The 23,583-nt window shown below is 47.0% G+C and overlaps 1 long non-coding RNA gene across 1 annotated transcript; it reads right to left on the reverse strand.

Moving 5' to 3' along the window:
- Window positions 1–10,646: 10,646 nt before the first annotated feature.
- On the reverse strand, window positions 10,647–21,446 carry LOC119407064 (uncharacterized). The gene is made up of 3 exons (XR_005186608.2): window positions 21,318–21,446; window positions 11,445–11,603; window positions 10,647–10,783 (listed from the first exon to the last, which is right to left on the reverse strand). It is a non-coding gene; the product is annotated as an uncharacterized LOC119407064 (long non-coding RNA).
- Window positions 21,447–23,583: the final 2,137 nt, after the last annotated feature.

Here is a 23,583-nt window from a genome sequence, read left to right on the forward strand (position 1 = left end):
ACGTCTGGTTCATCACCCGCTGATGTCTTTGTTTCCTCCATTGCTGACGACCTTACACCGGTCCAGCGCTCCCAGCTTCTGGGCCTATTGGACGAATTTCGCTCTTCTTTCGATGTCGCTCAAACTTCTCTCGGCCGCACTTCCGCCGTTACGCATCGCATCGACACTGGCGCCCAGCCGCCACTGCGGCAACGTCCATATCGCGTATCTCCCACAGAACGCCGTGTAATCAACGAGCAAGTCGACGACATGCTTCGACGCGATGTTATTCGACCTTCTAACAGCCCCTGGGCGTCTCCTGTCGTTCTTGTTGCGAAGAAGGACGGTTCTGTGCGGTTCTGTGTGGACTACCGACGACTCAACAAGATCACTCGTAAGGACGTGTATCCACTACCGCGAATAGACGACGCGATTGACAGCCTGCAAGGAGCAGAATTCTTTTCATCTCTCGATTTGCGCTCAGGGTACTGGCAAGTACCCATGGCTGATGACGCTCGACCGAAGACCGCCTTTGTCACGTCCGACGGCTTGTACGAATTCAACGTCATGCCGTTTGGGTTGTGTAATGCGCCCGCCACCTTTGAGCGCATGATGGATACCGTTCTGCGCAACCTGAAATGGCACACATGCTTGTGCTACCTCGACGACGTCGTTGTTTTCGCTCCGGACTTCTCCACGCATCTTCAACGCCTGCGGCATGTTTTGATGCGTTTGAGCGACGCCGGTCTACAACTGAATCTAAAGAAGTGCCGATTTGCAGCACGGCAGCTGACAATACTCGGTTACGTCGTGTCCAAGGACGGTATTCTTCCCGATCCAGCCAAGCTTCGGGCCGTGACCGAGTTCCCCAAACCTACGTCCGTCAAAGAACTGCGCAGTTTCGTAGGACTGTGTTCCTACTTCCGGCGCTTCATTCGAAACTTCGCGACTGTCATATCGCCGCTGACGAAGCTCCTCGGAAGTAACGGGTCCCTCAATTCATGGTCGTCAGAGTGCGACGACGCTTTCGCGAAGCTCCGTCGTCTGTTGACGTCGCCTCCCATACTACGCCATTACGACCCTACGGCCCCTACAGAGGTACACACAGACGCCAGCGGTGTTGGCCTTGGCGCTGTCCTTGCGCAGCACAAACCAGGGTTCCCTGAATATGTCGTGGCATATGCAAGTCGTACGCTCACCAAAGCCGAGACGAATTACACCGTCACCGAAAAGGAATGCCTGGCGATCATCTGGGCCCTTACGAAGTTCCGACCTTATTTGTATGGTCGCCCATTTGATGTCATCACCGACCACCATGCACTCTGCTGGTTGTCATCATTGAAGGATCCATCAGGCCGCCTCGCCCGCTGGGCACTTCGCCTACAGGACTACGATATCCGCGTGCTGTACCGCAACGGACGCCAGCATGCTGACGCCGACGCACTCTCGCGCTCCCCCTTGCCTGACGACAATACCCACAGCTCAATGTTTCACAATGCCGTTTGTTCCATCGACGTTCACACTGTCGCTATCGAACAGCAAAAGGATCAATGGATCGCTTCACTGCTAGACTTGCTCACTGATCCTTCCGCAACACCATCCACTCGCGCGTTGCGTCGTCAAGCCCACCATTTCGCCATTCGCGACGACCTCCTCCACCGACGCAATTACAACGCCGACGGCCGCCAGTGGCTACTAGTAATACCCCGCAGTCTGCGTTCTGAAACATGCGAATCGTTCCACGCTGATCCGCAGTGTGCGCACTCTGGGGTATCGAAAACATACCACCGCATTCGCCAACGGTACTTTTGGCGAGGCATGTACCGCTACGTGCAGAAGTTCGTTCGCTCCTGTATCGATTGTCAGCGCCGCAAAACTTCAACGCACCAGTCACCAGCAGGTCTGCAGCCTTTACCTTGCCCTGACCGGCCGTTTGGGCGCGTTGGCATCGATTTGTATGGGCCACTCCCTCTGACTTCGGCTGGTAACCGCTGGGCCATCGTCGCTGTAGACCACCTTACGCGATACGCCGAAACTGCCGCCCTCCCAGCGGCTACAGCGCGCGATGTAGCCTCCTTTCTGCTCCGCCGGTTCATGCTGCGCCACGGTCCACCCCAGGAGCTGCTCAGCGATCGAGGCCGTGTGTTCCTGTCGGAAGTCGTCGAAGCCATCCTCAAAGAGTGCAACGTTGTTCACCGCAAAACTACTGCTTACCACCCGCAGACGAATGGGCTCACGGAACGCTTTAACCGCACGCTCGGAGCCATGCTCTCGATGTATGTCGCCGCCGATCACACAAATTGGGATTCCATTCTACCTTTCGTCACCTACGCCTACAATACCGCCCCTCAAAGCACCACTGGTTTCTCACCATTTTTCCTATTGTACGGCAGGCACCCGTCGCACACAATCGACACAATCCTTCCATACAAGCCGGATCGATCTGAGTGTGCGCCTATTTCTGCCACAGCCAGACTTGCTGAGGAGTGTCGCGAGCTTGCGATGACCTTTACTACGCAGGACCAAGAGCGGCAGAAAAGCATCCGCGGTGAGACCAACACTTCTGCACCCACGTTCCTACCTGGAGCACTCGTGTGGCTCTCGGTCCCTTCCACTGCAACTGGCCTCTCTTCGAAACTGCTGCCCAAATACGAAGGCCCCTACCGTGTCGTCGAATGCACATCCACGGTCAACTACCTGATTGAACCCATCGACCCATCTTCCGACATGCGCCGTCGAGGGCGCGACATTGTCAACGTGGAGCGCCTCAAGCCCTACCATGACCCGCTCATAGTGACCAGCTGCTAGGTCGCCGGACGGCTCCCTTTTCGTACCCGGGGTAATTGTAGAGAAGCATTGGAACGTTGTAATGGGCCGTCCTCTTCAGTGCCTTCTAGTGGGTCGCCCTCTTCGTCTCTTCTCGGAGACGAAGAGCTCCTCGTGCTCGTGAGAGTCTACGCTTCGTCGTGACTGTCGTGCATCGTCGCCGTCAATCCAGCCGTCAATAAACGCCTTTACAATATATATATTCAAGGGTTGCTCGCACTTGGCGGAATGCGCTAACGAATGATATTCACATCATGACTCCGTAGCGTGCCTTTCGTTTCGATAATACTGACGTCTGTGCTCTAAAGTGAGTGCTGATGTTACGCCCGACCATAAGTTACCCTTTAAACGTCAGTGTAGTCGACGCTTCTGGTAAGCCCACGATGTGCACACAGCTACCACACTAAGAAAAACCCGTCGATCCACCTCGTAACACTTGGCTCAAAGCCAAAAAATGCAGTACAGACCATTACTCGCAGACTGCTTCGCATGAAACCGATTCCCACAAGGCATGGGATCTGCCGAACTTTTATCGTAAATGGGCTGTATCATACTTGGAGAAGGGTAAAGAAGAAAGAAAGACAGTGGGGTTTCTAGACAAGGCGGTCATAAACTTGTGAGCCTAACATTTCACGGCCATCAGTATGAGCCCATAATCTCTGATGAAATATTGCTATCTTTTTCCAGCAGCTATAGAGGAGATAATAAAAACGAAGAGCTGTTTTTAACACATTACGTAAATGTAACGTGACATTTGCATAATGAATTTTGATGCTTATTAAGCAAGTGATCTGGGTTAAAGAATATCACAAAATAATTCGCAGGTTTCACATTTTTTTGCATATTTCTAAGGGTTTCGCCTTAAAAAGTGATCTACTTTCGGCACTTACGGCATGAGCAGTATGCAGGCTTTTCGACCAAGTGGTGACAACGTGTCCTCATCGGACCCTCGCTGAAAAAAAAAAAGCACGAGACAAGAATGATGTTCATTTTTAATGTCCGGTGAAATAAATATGCTGGTTTTATTTAGGAGGAACGCAGTGGAAGGTACGAGCCTGTGAGGAAACGAGCAGGGACTTTTCAATTCTGCTCAGGAAAGAAAGCACAGAGGGAACTCTAAAATAAATATCGACATTGTGGTACACCTGAGAACGCTACATCAAAGGTGGAAATGAATTTTAAATACGTCTCGGGATCAAAGCCCGCAGCTCAGTCGTCCCAAATAACCAAACGATAAATTGTAGGCTAACGCAAAAAAGTCATACCTGACTTTATAGTTTCCCCAATGCTATGAAAGAAATGGTAACAGTTATTTCTCCTATTGTCGAAAAAAAAAAGTGAAACTTGCTTGCGTATGCTTTAGGTTCGGTATATTTTAGCTAAAAGCATATCACCGAAATCGCGCAGTACTCCTATTTCCTGTACCCGGAGACCAACAGCGTTCCAACGGCAGGCCATGTTCGAACACAAGGGTACACGGAAAAGTTATCCGTAGCCATTTCATGGAAACTGTACTCTCCGTCGTGATTATGATGATGATACATCGAGGTAAATGGTGCAATGGGCAGTGATTGCACTAGTACTACAATGCACTATTGGAACTGCTATACTAGGTACTACTCCCTCACACGGACCCTTGCGAGCAAGGGCACGGAGGGTGGTGCATTAAAAAAGTCACAGTTTCGCCGGAAGGGCGAAGCAATGAATGCGATAGCAAGGAATTGGAATGTCACACGAAGGATGAGTAGAAGCTCGATACTTGCAGCGCGCCGCTGAAGCACAAAGAAGGACGCCCGAAAAGAACGCACAGGCACGCGCAGGGCAAGCACGAACTAACAATTGTCGCACTTGTTGCGTCTTTGTGCTTGAGCAACGTGCTGCATGTAGCGTATATATTATTGTTACTGTTTTGTGGAAATTTGTTTGCCCTTGTGTTCTATGCTGCCTCACTGTTGGAGCAATGTATGGGTGACAAGGCCTCAGTCAGGCAGACAGTGTTCTGCCTTTAGCCTTGCCATCGAAGACTCATTCTGTGTATCAATCAATCAATCAATCAATCAATCAATCAATCAATCAATCAATCAATCAATCAATCAATCAATCAATCAATCAATCAATCAATCAATCAATCAATCAATCAATCAATCGTCGACAATAGAGAATCAAATGCTGTTAGATATTTCTTTTATTTCTTTTAAACTGAGGCGCGTGGAGTGATCCCCTGCCTTTCTTGCCACACGGGGTGTCTGATGCGAGCTGCTCTCGGTGTTCTTTGTTTTTTTTTCCTTCCACATCCCGAGTGGGTACAAAAAAGGGCTACATTGTCGTGCGTGTCTCAAGGGCAGTTTTCAAATCGAAAGAAAATTAGGAGCGATGCCTGATAGAAAACACGCTCAAGCTCCTCCAACATTTGCTTAGCAGCGGTAAATTGTGTATATAAACAGCTCGCCGTTATTTAGCCGGCGCATGCATGGGGCGTGGTTGAGTTGTTTAATGCAGCGGGTTCGGAAGCGAGGGGTCGATGGTTCGAATCCCGCGGTTAGGTGCTTCGGGTTCTTTTTTTCTTCTGCTTCATTTTTTTGTGCTTTTATACATTTATACATACATATACATATCAGGGATATGACGGCGTCGGCGAGTGTCCATATAATTGCTGTCGCAATAACGTGGCACTGTCGTAGCAGCATCCTGTTACAGAGGATGTGTTATAAATATCGCGTCTAGGTTACTCTCAATGTGCATACACTCTCAATCTTGTCACTCACCGAACTGCTTTCCGGCTTTTCGATGACCAAGTCTTGAATCTCAGAAAGCAAGAAGTTTCCGAGGACGGTCGCAAGCGCGACAAAACTTACAATGAATGAGCTGTTCTCGAAGGGACGTGCTGACAGTGTTATGTCCTGAAGAAAAAAAAAAACTGATATTGAATTTCGACATCCCAACCCATATCACACAGTAGATAACGAGGTGTGCAAAAAAATAACGATGCACTTGCTGCTCTAAAAAATACGTCGGCTGTTATCAAGCCCGAGGTACAGTTATAGGACGGCTAGTTCTATAGCAGTAACAGTCCTGTAATGGCAGTAGCCGTCGTGCAACAATCTACTACGATTACCACTTAAAAGTGGTAATTTTAAGGCTCCTCAATTGTTTAACTGTTACATGGCACCTTCGACTCTTCAGCGTAGATGTGAATGTTGCCGTACATCATGTAAATGTAATGCAACATTTACATAATAAATTTTGATATGCATTGAAAAAGTCATTTCTGTCTAAAAAGTATCACAAAATAATGTTCAGGTTTCACATTTTATTGCTTACTTATGTAGACAACAAGTCGGAACAGGCAAAGAAATTGTGTAAATCTGGAAAACATAGGGATCATTTTCGGATTTACCGCAGACCACATTAGCACCGTCTTAAGGGACTACAATGTTCACACGCTCTTTAAAGAGAAAAGTCGTTAACAACTGCTGCACGAAGACTTAACTCGCTCTACAGATACATGTCGTTAACGCCTCTGTTTTGGTCTTAATGCGGACCGTGCATTTCAAGAAACGGTAACTGTGACTGAATTGGTATTAATAAAAAAAAATTCTCTTTAGCTAAAGCGAAGGAAAGCACAGGTGAAAGCCTGTGCTCTCACAAGACACTCATTAAATTACATTGATCTTTTCTTAATTTTCACGCTATCGGTAGTTTTCTTTAATATCATGCAGTTAAGTACAATTTAAGTGAATTTTTTTCAATTTATGGTCGCAAATATCATGGCACAGGTACAAAGAATTTTTTCTTTATCCCCGGGATCGATAAAAAAACATGAAATTTTCGCCCTATTCGTTAATAAATAAAAATTAAAAATTAAAAATTTCAAGCATACCTACAAAGTGAATAATGATGAATGGGCGGAGTACTGGGGGTCGTTCGGTAACCGTGAATGTCCCGTGACATTGCCCACTCGCGCATGTAAATGAGTGACAACGCGTGCGTGCAGTTATATACAATGTTTATTGGCCACAAATGGTATGTGGTGTTGAGTTGTGGATTCAGTTTTCCCTTCATTATTACTGCTTTGCCGTCCGGGAAATGTAGAGCCAATGGTTCTTCGATCGGATATAGCGGCCCTCTCGTGTATGTGTATTTTTTTTTTCACGGATTTTTTTTTTTCGCTGCAGCGCCCTGTCGTGTATTTTTTCACAGATGTTTCTTTTTTTTTTGTTTTGGTTTCGTGGACCGTGACGGGCGCGGACGACGACAAGGCTAGGCCCTAAGGATCTTCACGCCTAAAAATAAATAAATAAATAAATAAATAAATAAATAAATAAATAAATAAATAAATAACAGGGCGGCGAGATGTGAGAAGCACTGGCATTGCGCCGGTTAAAATGTTTTAGCGCTGCCTGCTGTCAGTATATGGATCACCAACTACCAAAGCCAGCCACGTTGCAAAATTTGTGCCAGTAATGCCGCGCAACAGCACACTTCTCCCGCCTACTAGGGCTGCACATTACTATCGATGCCTTCCATTGTGAACCCTTTTCCTGCAGTGTTCACGGCCGGAAGATGCCACTACGCGGATAGAGCAGTGACCTGACTACTGGCTAAACCAGTAAAGCAAGTCCGAGATCGTAATCGTAAAATGAATTGGTACAATATAGCAATTGAGGCTGCGTTTAGAGCCTGCAAGTGTACCATATACCATAAATTTTGCCCCGGTCCCGTGTACTCCATATATTTTTCAACACAAAAAAGCAAATCATTTCGCAATCGTTTCATTTCCTCCATCACTGGATTCGTGTGCAGTGACGCACGTATGTGGAGTTTCGTGGCAAATAAGCTAAGGTCGTTTAATAGACTTTTTTGCGGATTGGTTTAGGTGCCGCCATGTCGGGCTGTTAAGCTTGCCGTTTTGTATTTTTAACAACTAACGAACAGCGCTAGGGTAGACGCATGCGCATGAAAACGGTTGGGACGATGCATTCGGTGTTTCATGACCTTATTAATTCGTGTCACGATATACAAAGAAAAAACAAACAAACAGTAAAGCCAGTTCCAAGCCTGTGAAGTCTTAATAAACAGCGGAGCAGGCAAGCAAGAACCAACACCTGGCAAACGCAGATTGACTTCTTTCATCATCGTCGTCTTCCTTCTGTCATTACCTGTTTCTACGTCTTCTTCTCTTGTTCTTTCTTCTTTCTTTCATCTATCTTTCGTTATCTCTTTCTCTACTGCTCTCTCTCCTCCTAATGCACTCCTCCTAACCCACACAACACATCTCCTCTCCCCAACTTCTCTTTCCCTCCCCCCTGCTATGCTATACTGTACGTGGTTATGCTATGATTTGCCCTTCTCACCCTAACAATAACCCTGCTCACCCTCATTTACCTCTCCCATCCCCTTGCTAAGCGATACTATACAAGACTATTCCATGCTTCACCCTCTCCCCTCCTCCTTTCCTTCCTCCTCACTCTCACATCACTTCTCCCCTTACTTCCCTTTCTCCCGCCCTTGCAATATTATACTATACATTGCTATGTTACTCTAGGAGCTGCTTGGCATATACCGGCTTTCTATGGCGCATACCCACCGAGTTTTCGGTCTACGACACCGGCCTTACTCCGAGCTTAAAATAAGGAAACAGTCGCTTAACAGCTCAGTCCAGCGGCGCCCATGTGTCTTACGTAAAATCATCTATGTAAATCTCTGTCGTATACTATCTTACCGTCGTGCGGCGGCGAATGCCCAGCGCGGCATTTAACATCACCCTTTTACGATTACAGCATACCTGCGGTTGCGTTGTCGTGGCGCATAACCGGAAAACGTCAAGCACACATGCCGTCGACATGAGACCCAAAATGGCGGCAGCAAATCCCGACGGTGGAAGGCACCGCCGCCATCGACGCCACAGCAGAATCGTCAAGAGAACCTGCGGCGTGTAAGAAGTAGGCGTTAATGTATGAAGACCCATTTGTCCACTTTACGGGATTCCGCAATGGTCATTTGCCATGTTCAGTGTCCATGCGCATCGAGTTGACGAATAATCGGCGCTCAATTTCGACTGGCGGCAGAGAAGTAGACAGGAAGGAAAAAACAAAACAGAACAGCATGAAAACGAACCTTACTCTAACATAAAGCCTAGAAACTGAGGCTAGGGGTATCGTTTTTTTTTTTTACTAAAAGGAAGAGTACTTGCGAGTCGATGATCACCAAGAACACTTGGTTTTTCGTGTCCCACATTTCTTCTTTTGGTGTGTGTGTGTGTGTGTGTGTGTGTGTGTGTGCGTGTGTGTGTGTGTGTGTGTGTGTGTGCGTGTGTGTGTGTGTGTGTGTGTGTGTGTGTGTGTGTACGTGAACACTGCATAAAGTGAACGCCGAAGCAGCCGCAGCGATTTCAGCTTAGGATTAGATAAGAGTGCACGCTGGAGCGTGCAAGCCCACTTTTAACGTGTTCCTGCGGAAGTGGGTTTATTCCTGCAGCCCTGTTCAGGCGTTTGCAGCTGACTGAACCGCTGAAACAGGTGCGCACTCACGTCACTGTTGCCGATGTGCCAATACATCGTGAGCCAACTGAGTTTATATCAACGGAAATGCATATGCAGGTCTAGGGCGCTCTGAAGCGCAAGCTGCACCATGCCGCAGCTTTAGGCGTATGTGTTATGATGTCAATAGCAATATAACTTTTTCCCTGTAGCACTCCCCGTTTACAAGCCGCAATGCACGTTTTGTAAACAGTGCTAAGCTCACATTCTAACTCCATAAGAAGTGACCAATGAGACCAATAGACAATCAAGGCAAAGAAAGCACCCGGGGCATTATTTCTTGTCTTTAACTGTAGTGCAATGGTTATGTGCTAAATTGCAAGTAATTAGAGTGGACCGAAAAACACCCTTTCCGTCAGTGGCATCCGAGCCGACTACCTTCGCAAAACGCGTTTGACGTTGTACCAACTATGTAGCTGAATTAGTACATAGGACGCGTAATTTGAAGGTTGTGGGTTCGCATCTCATCGAAGGAAAGGGTGCTTTTTCGTCCACTCTAGTTCCTTTCGATTTAGGCCGTAATCATTACTCCACAGTCAACGACAACAGATGATGACCTCTGCGTTTTCGTTGACTTTTCTGTCGGTTCCATTGGTTGTGTCCGACAAAGAAACTAGTCCCACAAACGATTCCCCTTCTTTCGCACTTCCGTAGGGAGTGGAGCTTCAACGCGACATAGTTTTGAAAGTGAGGTGCCGGTTTAGTGAAAGCGAGATTAGTACTGACTCGCCCCGGTATTAACGTGGATATGGTCCCACGATGCTCTGTAAAGAGGTTGCGAGTTCGACTTCAGGCCAATAAGGTCTCATATAGAGAAAAGAGATCGCGATGGTGCATCGAGCTTAGGGTGCACGTGTACATTAGCGAGGTGATGAATACTATACAGGAACACTCCGCCTTGGCGCAGATCCAGCGATACATTCGACATCACACTTCACCGAGCAAGAATGATTCATTCAGTCATTGATTAGGTCAGTCGGTCCATCAATCACTCGATATATCGACGAGTGCGTAAGGAACTTACTTACTTATCGAAAACTTATCATGCGGTTCCTCAGTGAAAGGAGTAAACATTTGTACGACTTTTTAGGGATACAAGATGGAAAATCATAGCACTTGTGCTTGTCTACTGTTATTGCTTTTTTTACTGCATTAGAAGATAACCTGTTTATTTTTCAGCTAGAAAGTCATTCAGTGGTTCAGCTGACCAGAGAGCCAAACGGTTAGGAATTCCTTCACTCGGTCAAAAGTTTATGAGCCAACGAGTCAGGAGTTTGTCGAGAAATACAAGTCGGAGTACTTACAATAGAGAGCGCCATAGCGAAGTCCGATATTGGCCCTCGTAGTGCTGTTACGCTGCTGTGGTCCAAGGGATAGACGCCCTCCAAAATGATTGAGCCTTTGGTAATGGCCAGCACAGTGGAGACCAGCAGAAGCACCTGTATGGAGGAAGCACTGACGTGTTAACTAAGCGCGGAAAGCAAAGTAGCTCGAATGTCTACAACAGAAATGCTTTCTTTGGCCTAACGTTCTTTGATCGGGTTTTGTCGATGCTCAAGACCAAGTATCACAAAGGTGTAAGGCACATTCGAACCGGAAGCCTCCGAAGAGATACTTCATGCGCCTGCCAAGATAGAAAGTCACGAGACGACAGAAACTTGAAGAAACGAAAAATTCTTGAACGGGGATGGGCGGGGGGAGGGGGGGGAGGGGGAGCAGGGGCTTCAAGGCAGCAGATGCCTTGAAGACATGACCACTAGTCGAAACGTAGGCTTCAGTGATATATTTGGTTCGATGATTTTCATTCCTGCGCCTGAATACGATTACCGGACATACACCGTATCTCTTTCTTGCGGAGAGGTAGTCCCTCTCTCTAAATTGCGTAACAACGGCTTTAAAGAAATTAAATGTAAGTAAGGAGAGGCCGGTGCCAAGGCACGACGCCAGCTGCTCCTCTTCTCTGGCATGCTAGTTGCCGTCACAGAGTAGAGAACAAGCACGAAACTATACAAAGGCACAGGGAAGAACATTCACGCACATACTCCCAGTTCTTCAATACAAAAACTGTCCTCATGCAAACAGTCCTTGAGGAATGCTTACCATTTGGGCAACATTGAGAAGTGTCCAATACGGACCGTTTTTAACAGCTGGATAGCTGTTGGGTAGCGTTTGGGGAACACCTAGCAGTACCACGATGACCAACGTCGAGAACTTAAGCAGGAAGGACGCAACCTCGGCCGGCCAAAGGACGTCAGCCATCTGCGCCAGAATGCTGTAAACATCAACACGGCGGAAGCACCAAAACAAATTAAATTTTATTTGAAATGATGTAAGAATGGGCTTGATGGTGGTACGTGATACATAGCGACACTTGCAGCGCATTGTGAAGGACACAGACGAAGGAAGTATATGCGCCTCCATAGAAAACAACTGTTTATTGTGGCTACGGTGCGACGGGAGCCCCGTCTTCTTCAGGAAGTCCTGAAGAACACGGGGCTCCCGTCGACACGTAGACAAAATAGACAGTTGTTTTTTATGAAGGCGCACATACCTTTATATTTCTATATATATATATATATATATATATATCGCCACGCTGATTGCTGCGACGAAAACATATTCCGCGGCCGCAGCCAATGGTTCTCCAGGCGGCTCACCCGACGATGCTACGAGGATCATCCGCGCAGCCACGCGCTTGTCCGAACAGCTTCACAGCTTGGCGCCTTCAAACTGTGGGTTCTCAACCGCCGCCGTGAGTACCGGAGGGCCCGTATTCTCCACGGCCATCTCCCCTGGCTCCTCGGGATCCTCGCTCAACCTTCCCACGGACGTCATGCGGGCGACATCCTTGCTTGCCCAGGAACTAGACCGTTTCGCCGCCAGAGCCTCCAGATCGTTGCAGTCCACACTACCATCAGCGGTTGCATCGGAACTACCGGAGTTCCGAGGATTCCAGGATAATGCCGTTCTGTGGATCAAAGCAGTAAACGACCTCGCCACCCACCATGCCTGGCCGGATCATCGGAAATGGCTGGTGGCCATAGACCGCCTTCGCGATGCTGCCAAGGCATGGCATGGCTACGAAGGCGTCAAACAACAATCCTGGGCTGAATGGTGCGCCAGGTTGACTTACGTATTTCGCCCGCTTTCACATACCTGTAGCCCCTCCCCTACCGACTCACTGTGTACCACTCATGGCAGCTGTGAGACGCACAACCTCGATGGTGCATCTCGGGCCCCTACTACCCTGCCCTTCCTCGGTGACCGAGATCAAGAGCTCCATCACGATGGTGTAGCTGTGTCCTGCACCAACATCTCCGCTCATGAACCCCGGCCCGATGGTACAGCTGTGTCCTGCAGCTCCTTCACAGGAAGCTTCGCGGAACGCTCCGCGCCAGACACCGACACAGGCCGCCAGCTGCACTTGGTTGTCGAGAACTCAAACTCATTGTCGCGACCCACCTCACGACCTTCCTTTCTCGTGACCAAGCCTGCCTCCAAGCCACAGAAGTCGATCACGCGAGCGCCAGGCTTATCTTCACCTTGGCACGTGGACAAGCCGGCTCCTCCGTTTTCCAACACACTAACCGTTCCCAAGCTGGACGAGCCCATGCCAGCAATCGATATTAATGTGCTCTCAGACCCACCGGAGCTCAGTACGCAAAGTTCATCGCAGTCATTGGCCGAGTGCGCATATGGTCACCTTGCCCTGAGTAAGATCCAAGCTGCTGGTACAAGAGGCCGGCCAGTACAGCCTAAGTGCGCCGATGGCGTGACTGATGAATTCCGCAGCGATGCTGTCACGTCAATGACTCCGCAGTCGGCGTTTCTAGCACATCGCAGACGCGCACGGGAAAGCGCTTGCATGGACGTTCACATCCCGTTCAAGGATGTCTCTCGGATGAAGGACGGAGAGACCACAACGCCTACAGACATCAATGACATGCCACTTCGATCCAAGTGTCGCTCTCTTACAACCAAAGAACACGAAGTTCTGTGGCACGCACAGTATCCACATGTGTGTGGTACTAAAGTAGTGAGAATTGATGACGCGGCAGTGCGGAAGCTTGTCCCGAGGTTGCGAAAACAGTGCCAACTGCTCGCGTCGTCTTCCGCCGCTCACCGCGTTAGGCCACAGCGCGACCGAGGCCTTCTGCGACCCCCCCGACACAGCCAGCATCGCCCCCCAGAATGTTCGGCAACTCTGCAAGACAAGTCGTGGCGTAAGCAAAACCAACCACCGCGGCACAGCCAATGCCGACCGCCAGACGTCATCCGCCAAGCACAAAGGCAAGCCCAGCGGCGTTGTATCGACCGACCACGGCGACGCAGTCAACGTCAGCCACCAGGGACGCTGTCGGCGGCTTCGTTCGTTCGCAGTCATGGCCGAGTGCGAGGACCATGAGCGGAAGCGTAGCTCGGGCCCTCGTGCTTGAGCAGCAAGAGGAAGAGAAAGACGAGGCAGAATAGAACAGCCGGCCTATTGAACAGGCGTTGTGTCTATGTCTGTTGTTTCTCGGCATCACAACACATATATATATATATATATATATATATATATATATATATATATATATATATATATATATATATATATATATATATATATATATAGCCGGAAGAAGCATTCTCGCTGAACCCGAAAAACTGTTTGCATATGAAAATACACACGTCTAACAAACACAAACAGCTGATAATTTATTAACTAACGTTGCGGCCGGCCGCACGGTCTTCGCCAGAGCGTCCCGTCATTTTCACACCCTTGGGTGGAATAACAGCTTTTTTTGCCTTTTTTTTCGTGAATGGGCACAAAGGCAGAAGAATGCACGAGGGGGCCGCCACAAGTATGCGTGTGAAAATATCACGTTCACAGTATTTTGTGGAACAGCAGGCAGATGCGGTTGGACACGTGCATGCAGTAATCCGCCACGATCAGTCATAGCTGGAATCCTTCACAGTGGCAGAAAGGTCCAGCCGCTCACATCCCCGAGGGATTATCATCTTAGTGTAATACACAATGAGAAAGCCACTCTATGTAAGTATATATATATATATATATATATATATATATATATATATATATATATATATATATATATATATATATGTATATATATATATATATATATATATATATACGAGGAAGGAAGTGTCCTTGGATCCAGTCGAATCAATGCTTTGCGAAGTAGAGGACGTGCAACACGAAAACTTTTTATTAATCCGACGTTTCAGCCGGGGACCGGCCTTGATCAGGGAACACACAATACAGAAATGCGCTCTTTTTAAGTAGACATGAGGTATAAGGGGCCCCTAACATGGGATCTATCACTATCACACAGTAATCGCTGCAGTAAGGCGAGTTATGCACGGTTACAACAACAGGTCATTGCAAAGGCGTATAAACGTATCTGAAGAATTGGTGCTTCCATGAAACAGATGCGTGACTAATAATTTGAAAGCCATAACAAGATCTACAAACAAAAACACAATTCTTTAAACGCATATAGGAAAAAAAGAAAGAGAAAAAGCGCTTGAACATGACAAGATGCGTCACTAAACAATTGAAGGGGTGCGAACATCGACAACAAAAAGCAAAGAAAAGGGATGCTACGAAAGCGTGCAGCAAAAATTGGGGGACGCTTAAGCTTCGCCTTTAAGAGTTGAACGCGATAGCAATATCCTGCCCCTAGTGCGCACTTCGAACACTACGAGTGTTTACCAGATTGCGCGCAATAAAGTGTGTGCCTTATGTAATGGGTAGCATGCTTTAAACCAGGAGCAATTATGCGCGAGAACCTTTTTCGAAGCTGCGATGCACCCACTACGTGGTCTTAAGGGAATACGCGCAGTAATGCGTGTGCCTTTTGTAATGAGTGGCTGTCTTTAAACCACCAAGTCGTTATGATATTGACGTGGTGTGACGCCCGATGGCAATGTACGCTTGTACCACGCAATATTACTGCAATATTGCATCTCGTACTGTGACACCGGTATACAGGACGCGTATTTTTGGGAAGCATCACAGTTACTTTCAGTGGATATCCAAGCAGAGGCGTGGCTGTGTGGTAGAACACCTTCTTGCCACGCAGACGGCCTGGGTTCGATGCTCACTCGGACCCAACATTTTTATTATTTATTTTATTTGCAGCTTTTTCGATTTTTCGGTCACGGACAAGATGATTTTTCGCTCACAACCAACGGTGCCGACGCCGACGGCGGAATTTCTGCGATACGAGCTCTTTAACGCTATCGCGTTAAAATCTGCGTGTACAGTGATTATTATTAGATTGTGATGATACTAGAACTTAGTTCCGCGCCGAATATATATATATATATATATATATATATATATATATATATATATATATATATATATATATATGTATATATATATATATATATATATATATATATATATATATATATATATATATATATATATATATATATATATATATATATATATATATATATATATATATAAGGAATGAAGAAAGAAACTACGACTTTCGTTGGTTTGGCACTGTATATTTTCACTAACGTTTCGTCTGGTGGACCAGACTTTGTCAAAGTCTGGTCCACCAGACGAAACGTTAGTGAAAATATACAGTGCCAAACCAACGAAAGTCGTAGTTTCTTTCTTCATTCCTTATTCTATCGGGGTCCGCGTGATTCTTTTCCCAATACTATATATATATATATATATATATATATATATATATATATATATATATATATATATACATATATATATATACGCTCACATACAAACGCTCGAAAATAAAGGCCAGTTGATCCGCCCCCATCCCCCCTACTCCCCCTCCCGTAACCATTTCTTGCTAGCCCCTGCAGCATATACAGCAGTAACTGTTTTTAATGCTGTTCTAGGAAAACACCGGCTCTTACAACAACATCCGATTAAAAAATTGGCAGGGGGCTGGGCTGTGCAAGCTGTGATAGATAAAAGCAGAAGAAAAAAAAACGAGTGCTCGCGTTGAAAAATACAGGTTGTTCGAAATAAGTAATGCGTAATAAACTTGAAGTGGAAGCTGGAAGAGAGCGACAGCTGGATACCGTACACTCACGGCAATGTTTTGCTAAATGAGTTGTTTTATTGGGTTTTCTACAATCTCTAACAGTTAATCTTTAAAGGAGCACTGACATCATATTTACGCATGTCAAGATTTTTGCATCCACGAGTAGTTATCTACCCCCTAGTAGTGATTCACGACCGAAAATGCAACTGAGGGACGAATAACTATCTGTTTTATTGATTTATATCACCGGTATCTAGCACGATTCAAAACGGCCGGCAAGCCCGCCATTTCTTAGCGCTGGCAGCGCTCCCTCGCGCCCAGTTTACCACTTGTCCACAGAAAGGAGTGACGTGAGCATCAGCTGCTCAGCTAACATTTCTTCTGCTAGGCGCGCGCGTTCAGTCATGCCTTGTCACCAGCATCGCCGTCGTCGCCGTCAAAAGTGTCTACTAGTGTTGAAGACGGCATTCTGGAACTTAGAATCACCGCGATACGCGACGTCGCGAATCATTTTCGCTTCGACGCTTTGCAAAACAGCGATTCAAAAATGGACGCTGTTCCAAGCAGCAACGAGGAGGTGCCCGGGGACGCACGCTTGGGCCATACTCGCTGGTGTGTCTTAATTATATATATTAGAGAATTTTAGCGTGCACAGCATTCCGGTATACGCAAAGGGGTCTATGGAATATCGGCATAGCGAATGCACACCAGCGGACAAATAGAATACGATAGGTTTCTACAATAACAATTCTGCGCCGCCAGATGGCCCCACCTATCCGGCCTCTCACGGTTACAGCTGCAGTAACCCGGTATTACGTTTGCGCAAGGAAGTTCACGGACGAACTAACATTCACTAATAACGCTACATACGTGTTACTTGTTAGCGATGATATTTATCTATAAGCTGCTCCACTTCGATAACTTGTGGTCGTGTTGGCGTGTACCGTACGTGTAAGGAAACGCCACGCACTTTCCGCTTTTTCCGCGCCTCGACGAGCAGGTCCGTACTACGCAGCGGTTCCACAACATGGTGGCACGTAGTCGCTCCGATTGATCGCACTCGCGCTGAGTATCACACGACAAATCAGTCGATACGACACGATGAATCGCAGGCACGGATCGGGACAGCGAGGAGAGCCACTGGCTGGGAGTGAGAGCCGGTGAGAGCGTCGCCTGGCGTCGGCGGCAGTCGGAGGCACAATAAATACACTCAGATCGTCGACGCCATTGTTACTAGCGTATCGACACTCAGGATGGTATGGTCGGAATGTATCACACTTGTTACGTAGCACTAGTGTCGATGTCGCAGCATGATCAATCTTCCGTTGAGCTTTCGTACGCTGTTTGCCCTCGAAATAAAATTACTTCCACGCGACGGACGCCATTCAAATTTGGCCAAGGACACCTATGCATACCGAGCAATCGAATGAAGGGCATATCTCGACTTTGAAATTTGATGTCAGTGCTCCTTTAAATGTTAATAGCATTGTTCAGTAGTGATATGTTATTCATAATAAAGGTCATTAGTTTTGTACTCTTTGTTTTTAGCCTAATCGAATTTGTTTGACGCCGAACTTCCAGCTTCATTAAGAGTTGATTGCACTCGGATGTTAATTTGTATAGATTAGATCAAGCCATTACGACAGTGCTGTCGTAGCAATACATAATTAATCCTGCCTTTTATTCAATATAATTTTGTAATGAGCATAAACGCTAAACAGGAATGGCCCACTACAATGCGGCACACAAATTCTATCGGGTGAGCAAAAAAATAGTTTGGCCATTGACCTACCTGCAGTGCGATCGTTAATTTAGGCAAGATTTGAACAAGGGCCAGGCAACGGCCGAGTGCTCCGTATAGCTTCAAGTTTGTGTGGCATGACAGCATTGTCAGGGCAGTCAAATGTCTTGCTGAAATCTACAAAAAGCACTAACGTAAAGAAGAAGTTTCTTTCCCGTATCTTCAATGATAGATTCCTTGAGAGTGAAGAGCCGTTTCATAGCAACTCTTCTGGTTCTTACAATGAATCCGTACTACCAAGACAAAGTTGAAACCCTTTAGAAGAGCCGTTTCTTTGGGCCTACCATCGAGGACACCAAACTGTACACTCGTTAAAACCTTATATTAGCTGTGGAGCGGTTTAAGATACAGCTCTGTCGGCGTCTCAAGTCTCGCGTTGTTGTCACGCAGTGTCATGTCTCGCGATGGGTTCACGCAATACCACGTTTGATGCACAATAGCCGAGATGGCTTCGCGCTTGGAACGCCAGCGCTTGCTTGCCCCTGGACGTTATCGTCGCCGAAGGGCTAATTCGTCTGTCCGAGCCAGTGAAACGCCAGGGTCGGGAGTTAGAGGCACCGCGCTCGGAGCAGGAAATAGTAGAAAAAACATGGCTGATCCCTCCGTCATAGGAATCGGTATAACACGAAAGTGAAACGTGTCTTCACAGAAGTAGTGCTTATTGTGTAATTATATATGAGAGCTTCTACAATGTATATTCGTGTTTGGCAGCTATAGCATCGTTTGACGTGGATGCACCCAATGTTGACAGCATGTCTATCGCGACGACTAACGTCCATGATCATGATTAAACCGTTGTGGTAGCTGACGGTGTGAACATATATTTGGACACAGCGAATCGTGAATCCCGCGTAAGGATGATATCAACAAGCTCATAATCAGCACTGGTACCCGGTATGCGCTTCTTCAAAGCGTCGTCAATTAAGGACAGAAACGGCACGGTGTGCGCTTTCTAGTAATGGGTAGCCGACGCCTGTGCTCATGCATACATAACACACACTGCGCTTCAGCAACACGGGAGGTAGAGGTTCGTTGCCTGAGCCGCAAACGCGTGAATTCCGCTGGCCTCTGTCTCGCAGGCGCTGCTCTCGCTCCACCAAGGCACGACATTCGCCCGTCGAAATCGCGTCCTTTCTGCAACGCATATTGCAGCAGTTTTGTTAGTCGGTGCTCTCGCAATTGAAGCAGTCGGCGGCGGAGAAATCCCGTTGGTGCACGTGGAAGCTGCACTACTACGATGATCCGACGCACGCTAACACGAAGCCAAAGGCAAAGAACGTAACTGCGTCAAGGGTGCCTCGGCGACGCCAGCACAGCCAGTCTACCTCTTTGGTGTCGAGACGCTTTAACCATGACCTCCGATGTCGCCTGCAATCTCGGAGTAAGCGCTAGTAAGTGTCGATCGTAAAGCATTACTTCTTTTCACATCTCACAGACGGCGGCACCGCCCCGCTCCGCCCGCCGCGAAAGAGAATGTGTGAAAGATATAAGGCGCGTTCGCGCCGTACCTAGCATCTCCCGAGTTGGCTTAGTCGGTAGAGCGTCGGGCGCTTGCCGTCGCGGCCACAACGTCGTGGGTTCGATTCCCAGCGGGGTATCTTTTTCTTTCTCGCCCGTTGGCGTCCATTTTATCAACGTCATATCCGTGACGGATGTACTTGGTGGACCCCGGCATAAAACACTTTCGTGTTAAAAACAGTAGAAAGGAAACCATAGAACAGAGGATAGAGAATCGCAAAACATATACAATAATCACGAGAAAAGAACAGAAAAAGGCAGAAAATATCCCATAATCACACGAAAAGAGCCCAAAAGAGCAGACAAACACAAGAAAAGAACCCAAAAGAACAGAAATGAGTAGATGAACACAAGATAGACACAAAGGAAACGCAGGCAAATCAATGCTCCGCAGTTCGTATACAGCTTTCACTTAGGGTGGAGCTGGCTCCGATTTTCCTTTTTACATGAAAAATTTTGCCACGTAGCTGCATCAAATTGTGAGGTCCCTTAGAAGATACCTCAAGCCGAAACACTGGTCTGTACTTGGCTACTAAATTTCAGTCGCCACTATGAAATATTGAAGATATTCTGATCCACTTATTAAGTTCCGGAAACTTTCCAGGTGGCCGTACAATGAATTAAATATGTGCGCAAATAACGCATAAAGAAAACGCAAACATTACATTAGTTTATTTGTAGATTTTCTTCGACAAGTGCTTTTACTTTTACGTCTTATTGACGTTATCTTAACGCTCACCTCAGCAAGTGTTCCGCAGTTCGTGTGAGTGAGTAAATCCAGACACTCAAAGCAGAACAGATTAAGGGGGCACATCCAGCGAATGTGTGCGTCGTAATTCAAATGGCGAGAGTGACACAGAGTGGAAGTATGCAGCGTATACATTTGCAGCTGCTTAGACAAAAAGTAGGTCAATTTCATGTAGGCGGCATCTGCTTGCATGAGCGAGAATTCTTGTTTGAAGTCACTATAGTGAAAACTTGTATCGCCAGAAAGCTTGTCGATTTTCCCACTGAAAAAATAGTGTGTGTGTGTGTGTGTGTGTGTGTGTATGTGTGTGCGTGTGTGCGTGTGCGCGCGCGCGCGTGTGTGTGTGTGTGTGTGTGTGTGTGTGTGTGTGTGTGTGTGTGTGTGTGTGTGTGTGTGTGTGTGTGTGTCTTTCATGTAGGTGAAGCCATAACGGTTTTGTAAAGGCCCCTTTATCAGGAGTCTCACAGGAGGGTTGGGGTACATCCAACGGACAGTGTAACGTGGTAATTAATGGTACATTTCAAAAAAGGTGGATACACTTTGGAAACACGCCCTTTAAACGATGAACATTTAACAAGAATGAGAAATTTGGCAATATTGAAGACGCATTAGTAATGAGCACATATGGTTACTTTTTGTAGATACAACGTGGTGCCGAAGGGCATTCCACCAGTCTTAGACAGATGCCCTACGCAAACGGCGCTTGACACCCTCACCCACACTTATCGACAGAGGTTCGCGTCAATTTGCAGTTTCTAAAAATATAACTTCATTATTTGCTTAGAGGTGTTATTGCATACAGGTGCGCTCGCGCCAAGTCCTCACAGCCAGATATAATCATATTCAAACAGGATCGCGAATAACCTTACCTGAAACGAATGAACTTAAAAAACTCCTGCGTTTGCGGTCGGTAAAAAGAATGCACGTCGTGTGAAGCGCTGCAACTAATCCCAATGTCACATCCACGAAAGAGCTCTTTGCAGCTGCTCCGAACAACTGCTGCGCGCCCTCCAAAGCGCATGCACGTTGAAAACTTGCGCTTCAGAAAAAATTCACGGCAGGTTGCAAAAACATGCCCTAGAAAAAAACATTCATTTTTAGCCGATTCATGTGCGGAACAAAGCTTTGCACATGTAAGTGTTCCTTGCTTTTGGCCGGTCAGGTTTGTTGTTACATTGCCACGCATGCATTTTGTAATTTTCTGCAACCACTGCTCTGCACAGGCCACACTGGAATGCTTAAGAACCTTCACGATTATTTTATACACTTCCGACAGAACTGCGCTCAGAACGCGGACAGTCGAGTTTATGCTGGAACTAACGCGGCCACCAACGATAACGCTAGGATCGACGGTGCCACATGTGCAAATGCCTAGAATAACGAAGAGCTGAGCAAGTTGGGAGGTGTTGATGTTAAAAAAGACAGGGCGTGCAAACACGGGCATAAGAGAGAAGTCGACTACCTCAGCTAACTAGCTCAGCTGTCTGTTATTCTAAGCTTTGTTTTTAGTACTCTGAGCCCTTTTCCGTGTTCTCCTATACTTATCTGAACAATCCTGCTTCCCCGACTTCCGTAATTGCTATTTGTTTGTTTGGTGCTAGGACTACGTCGTGGTTTTCTAGGGAATCGAGCTTGCCCTCTTGAAGTTCAAATTTGTTCAGATTTCGGCAACCATGTACCGGAAATCTACCAAGAGGATTTATGCCAGACTTACCGTGCAATCCTGGCGTAAGGTTAGGTTTTACCAGGAATGCCTCAAGGTAGGTTGCTCTACTCCACGGGACGTTCACCGCCAAAAGCAGCTGTACACCAAAAAGAAGAACGGCATTTGTGGTGTCTTGACTTCTCTGTCGTGTCCGTGTTTGCACGCCCTGACTTTTTAACGTGTAGAAATACCGAGGTGCCTTACCTGCTGATCACATTCTCGACGACCGACGACGGCGTGCGCCGATATCGTTGCAATCTGAGTGTAATCCTTTATTCCTTTCTGGGCAATAGTTCGCCTAATAAAAAGTTTCATCTTTTCCAGTTTAAAGGCTCGTTCAGACCTGCGCCTAGCGCCAATTCACGCGACCAAGTTAGTCGCAAATGGCCACTTTGGTCGCAAAGCGACTGATTTCGTTTAGCCGCTAGCTGTTCGCTTTTTCAGCCGCACGGCTTCAGTCGTAATCACGTGCGCAAGAACAGGACTTCAGCTTATTTTACGGGGCACTGGCAATGAGAGCTGTATTCTAGCAGACGTGAATTCTGCATTGCGACAAATTTAAGTTCCACGCAGGTATGAACACCGGTCGTCTTATGTCGCTTTTTGGTCGCCAATGGCAAATTAACGCGCGACCGATGCTAGTCGCTGGTTTAAGTGAGCTTTCAGTATTAACGCGATAGCGTTAGAGAGCTCGTTTCGTAGAAATCCCGCCGTCAACGTTGGTGGCGGCGTCGCTTGTGAGCGAAAAATCGTCCGTGAGCGAAAAATTAAGAAAGATGCAAATAAAATCAACAATAAAAATCTTCGGTCTCATTGAGGATTGAACCCGGGCAGTTTGCGGTGTCGTACCACAAAGCCACGATGTTACTTGCTTCGGAAAAAAACACTACATGAATGCCATGTAGTAGAAGGAGTGTCCTTGACGCATTTTGTTCGGTAGGTGTCACAACGAAAATGAACCCATTCGGCTATTTGTAGACGCATTGGTGAGGCCATCGAACTACGTTTTTTGCGCGACGCCATACTTCGAAAAAAGCCGGGATAGTGCAGCCATCGCCGCTAAAAAACGCACATGAACTTTCAAACAGCTCCAGAAATGGACAACTATATCCATCTAGGGGAAAACATAACAAGCCGACGCCTCCTTTCTAGAGGAGGCGTTGATTAAGCACACAGCAAATATTAGATAACGTGCTGCCATCTGTGAGGCATTGTGACAAAATAGTCTCGACTCTAGCACAGGGAAGTGCTTTAGATCGAAAACCTGTACCATTACTACAGATACATAGCGCGCGCGCGTGTGTGTGTCTGTGTGCGTGTGTGTGTGTGTGTAACAACACACATTAATAAGTATGCACTTAGTGTTTGATGTGCGCACTAGGGGCCGGATTTCGCTATCGCGTTCAACTCTTAAAGGCGAAGCTTAAGGG

This window comes from Rhipicephalus sanguineus, chromosome 10, assembly GCF_013339695.2.
Source record: "Rhipicephalus sanguineus isolate Rsan-2018 chromosome 10, BIME_Rsan_1.4, whole genome shotgun sequence".
Classification (NCBI taxonomy): domain Eukaryota; kingdom Metazoa; phylum Arthropoda; class Arachnida; order Ixodida; family Ixodidae; genus Rhipicephalus; species Rhipicephalus sanguineus.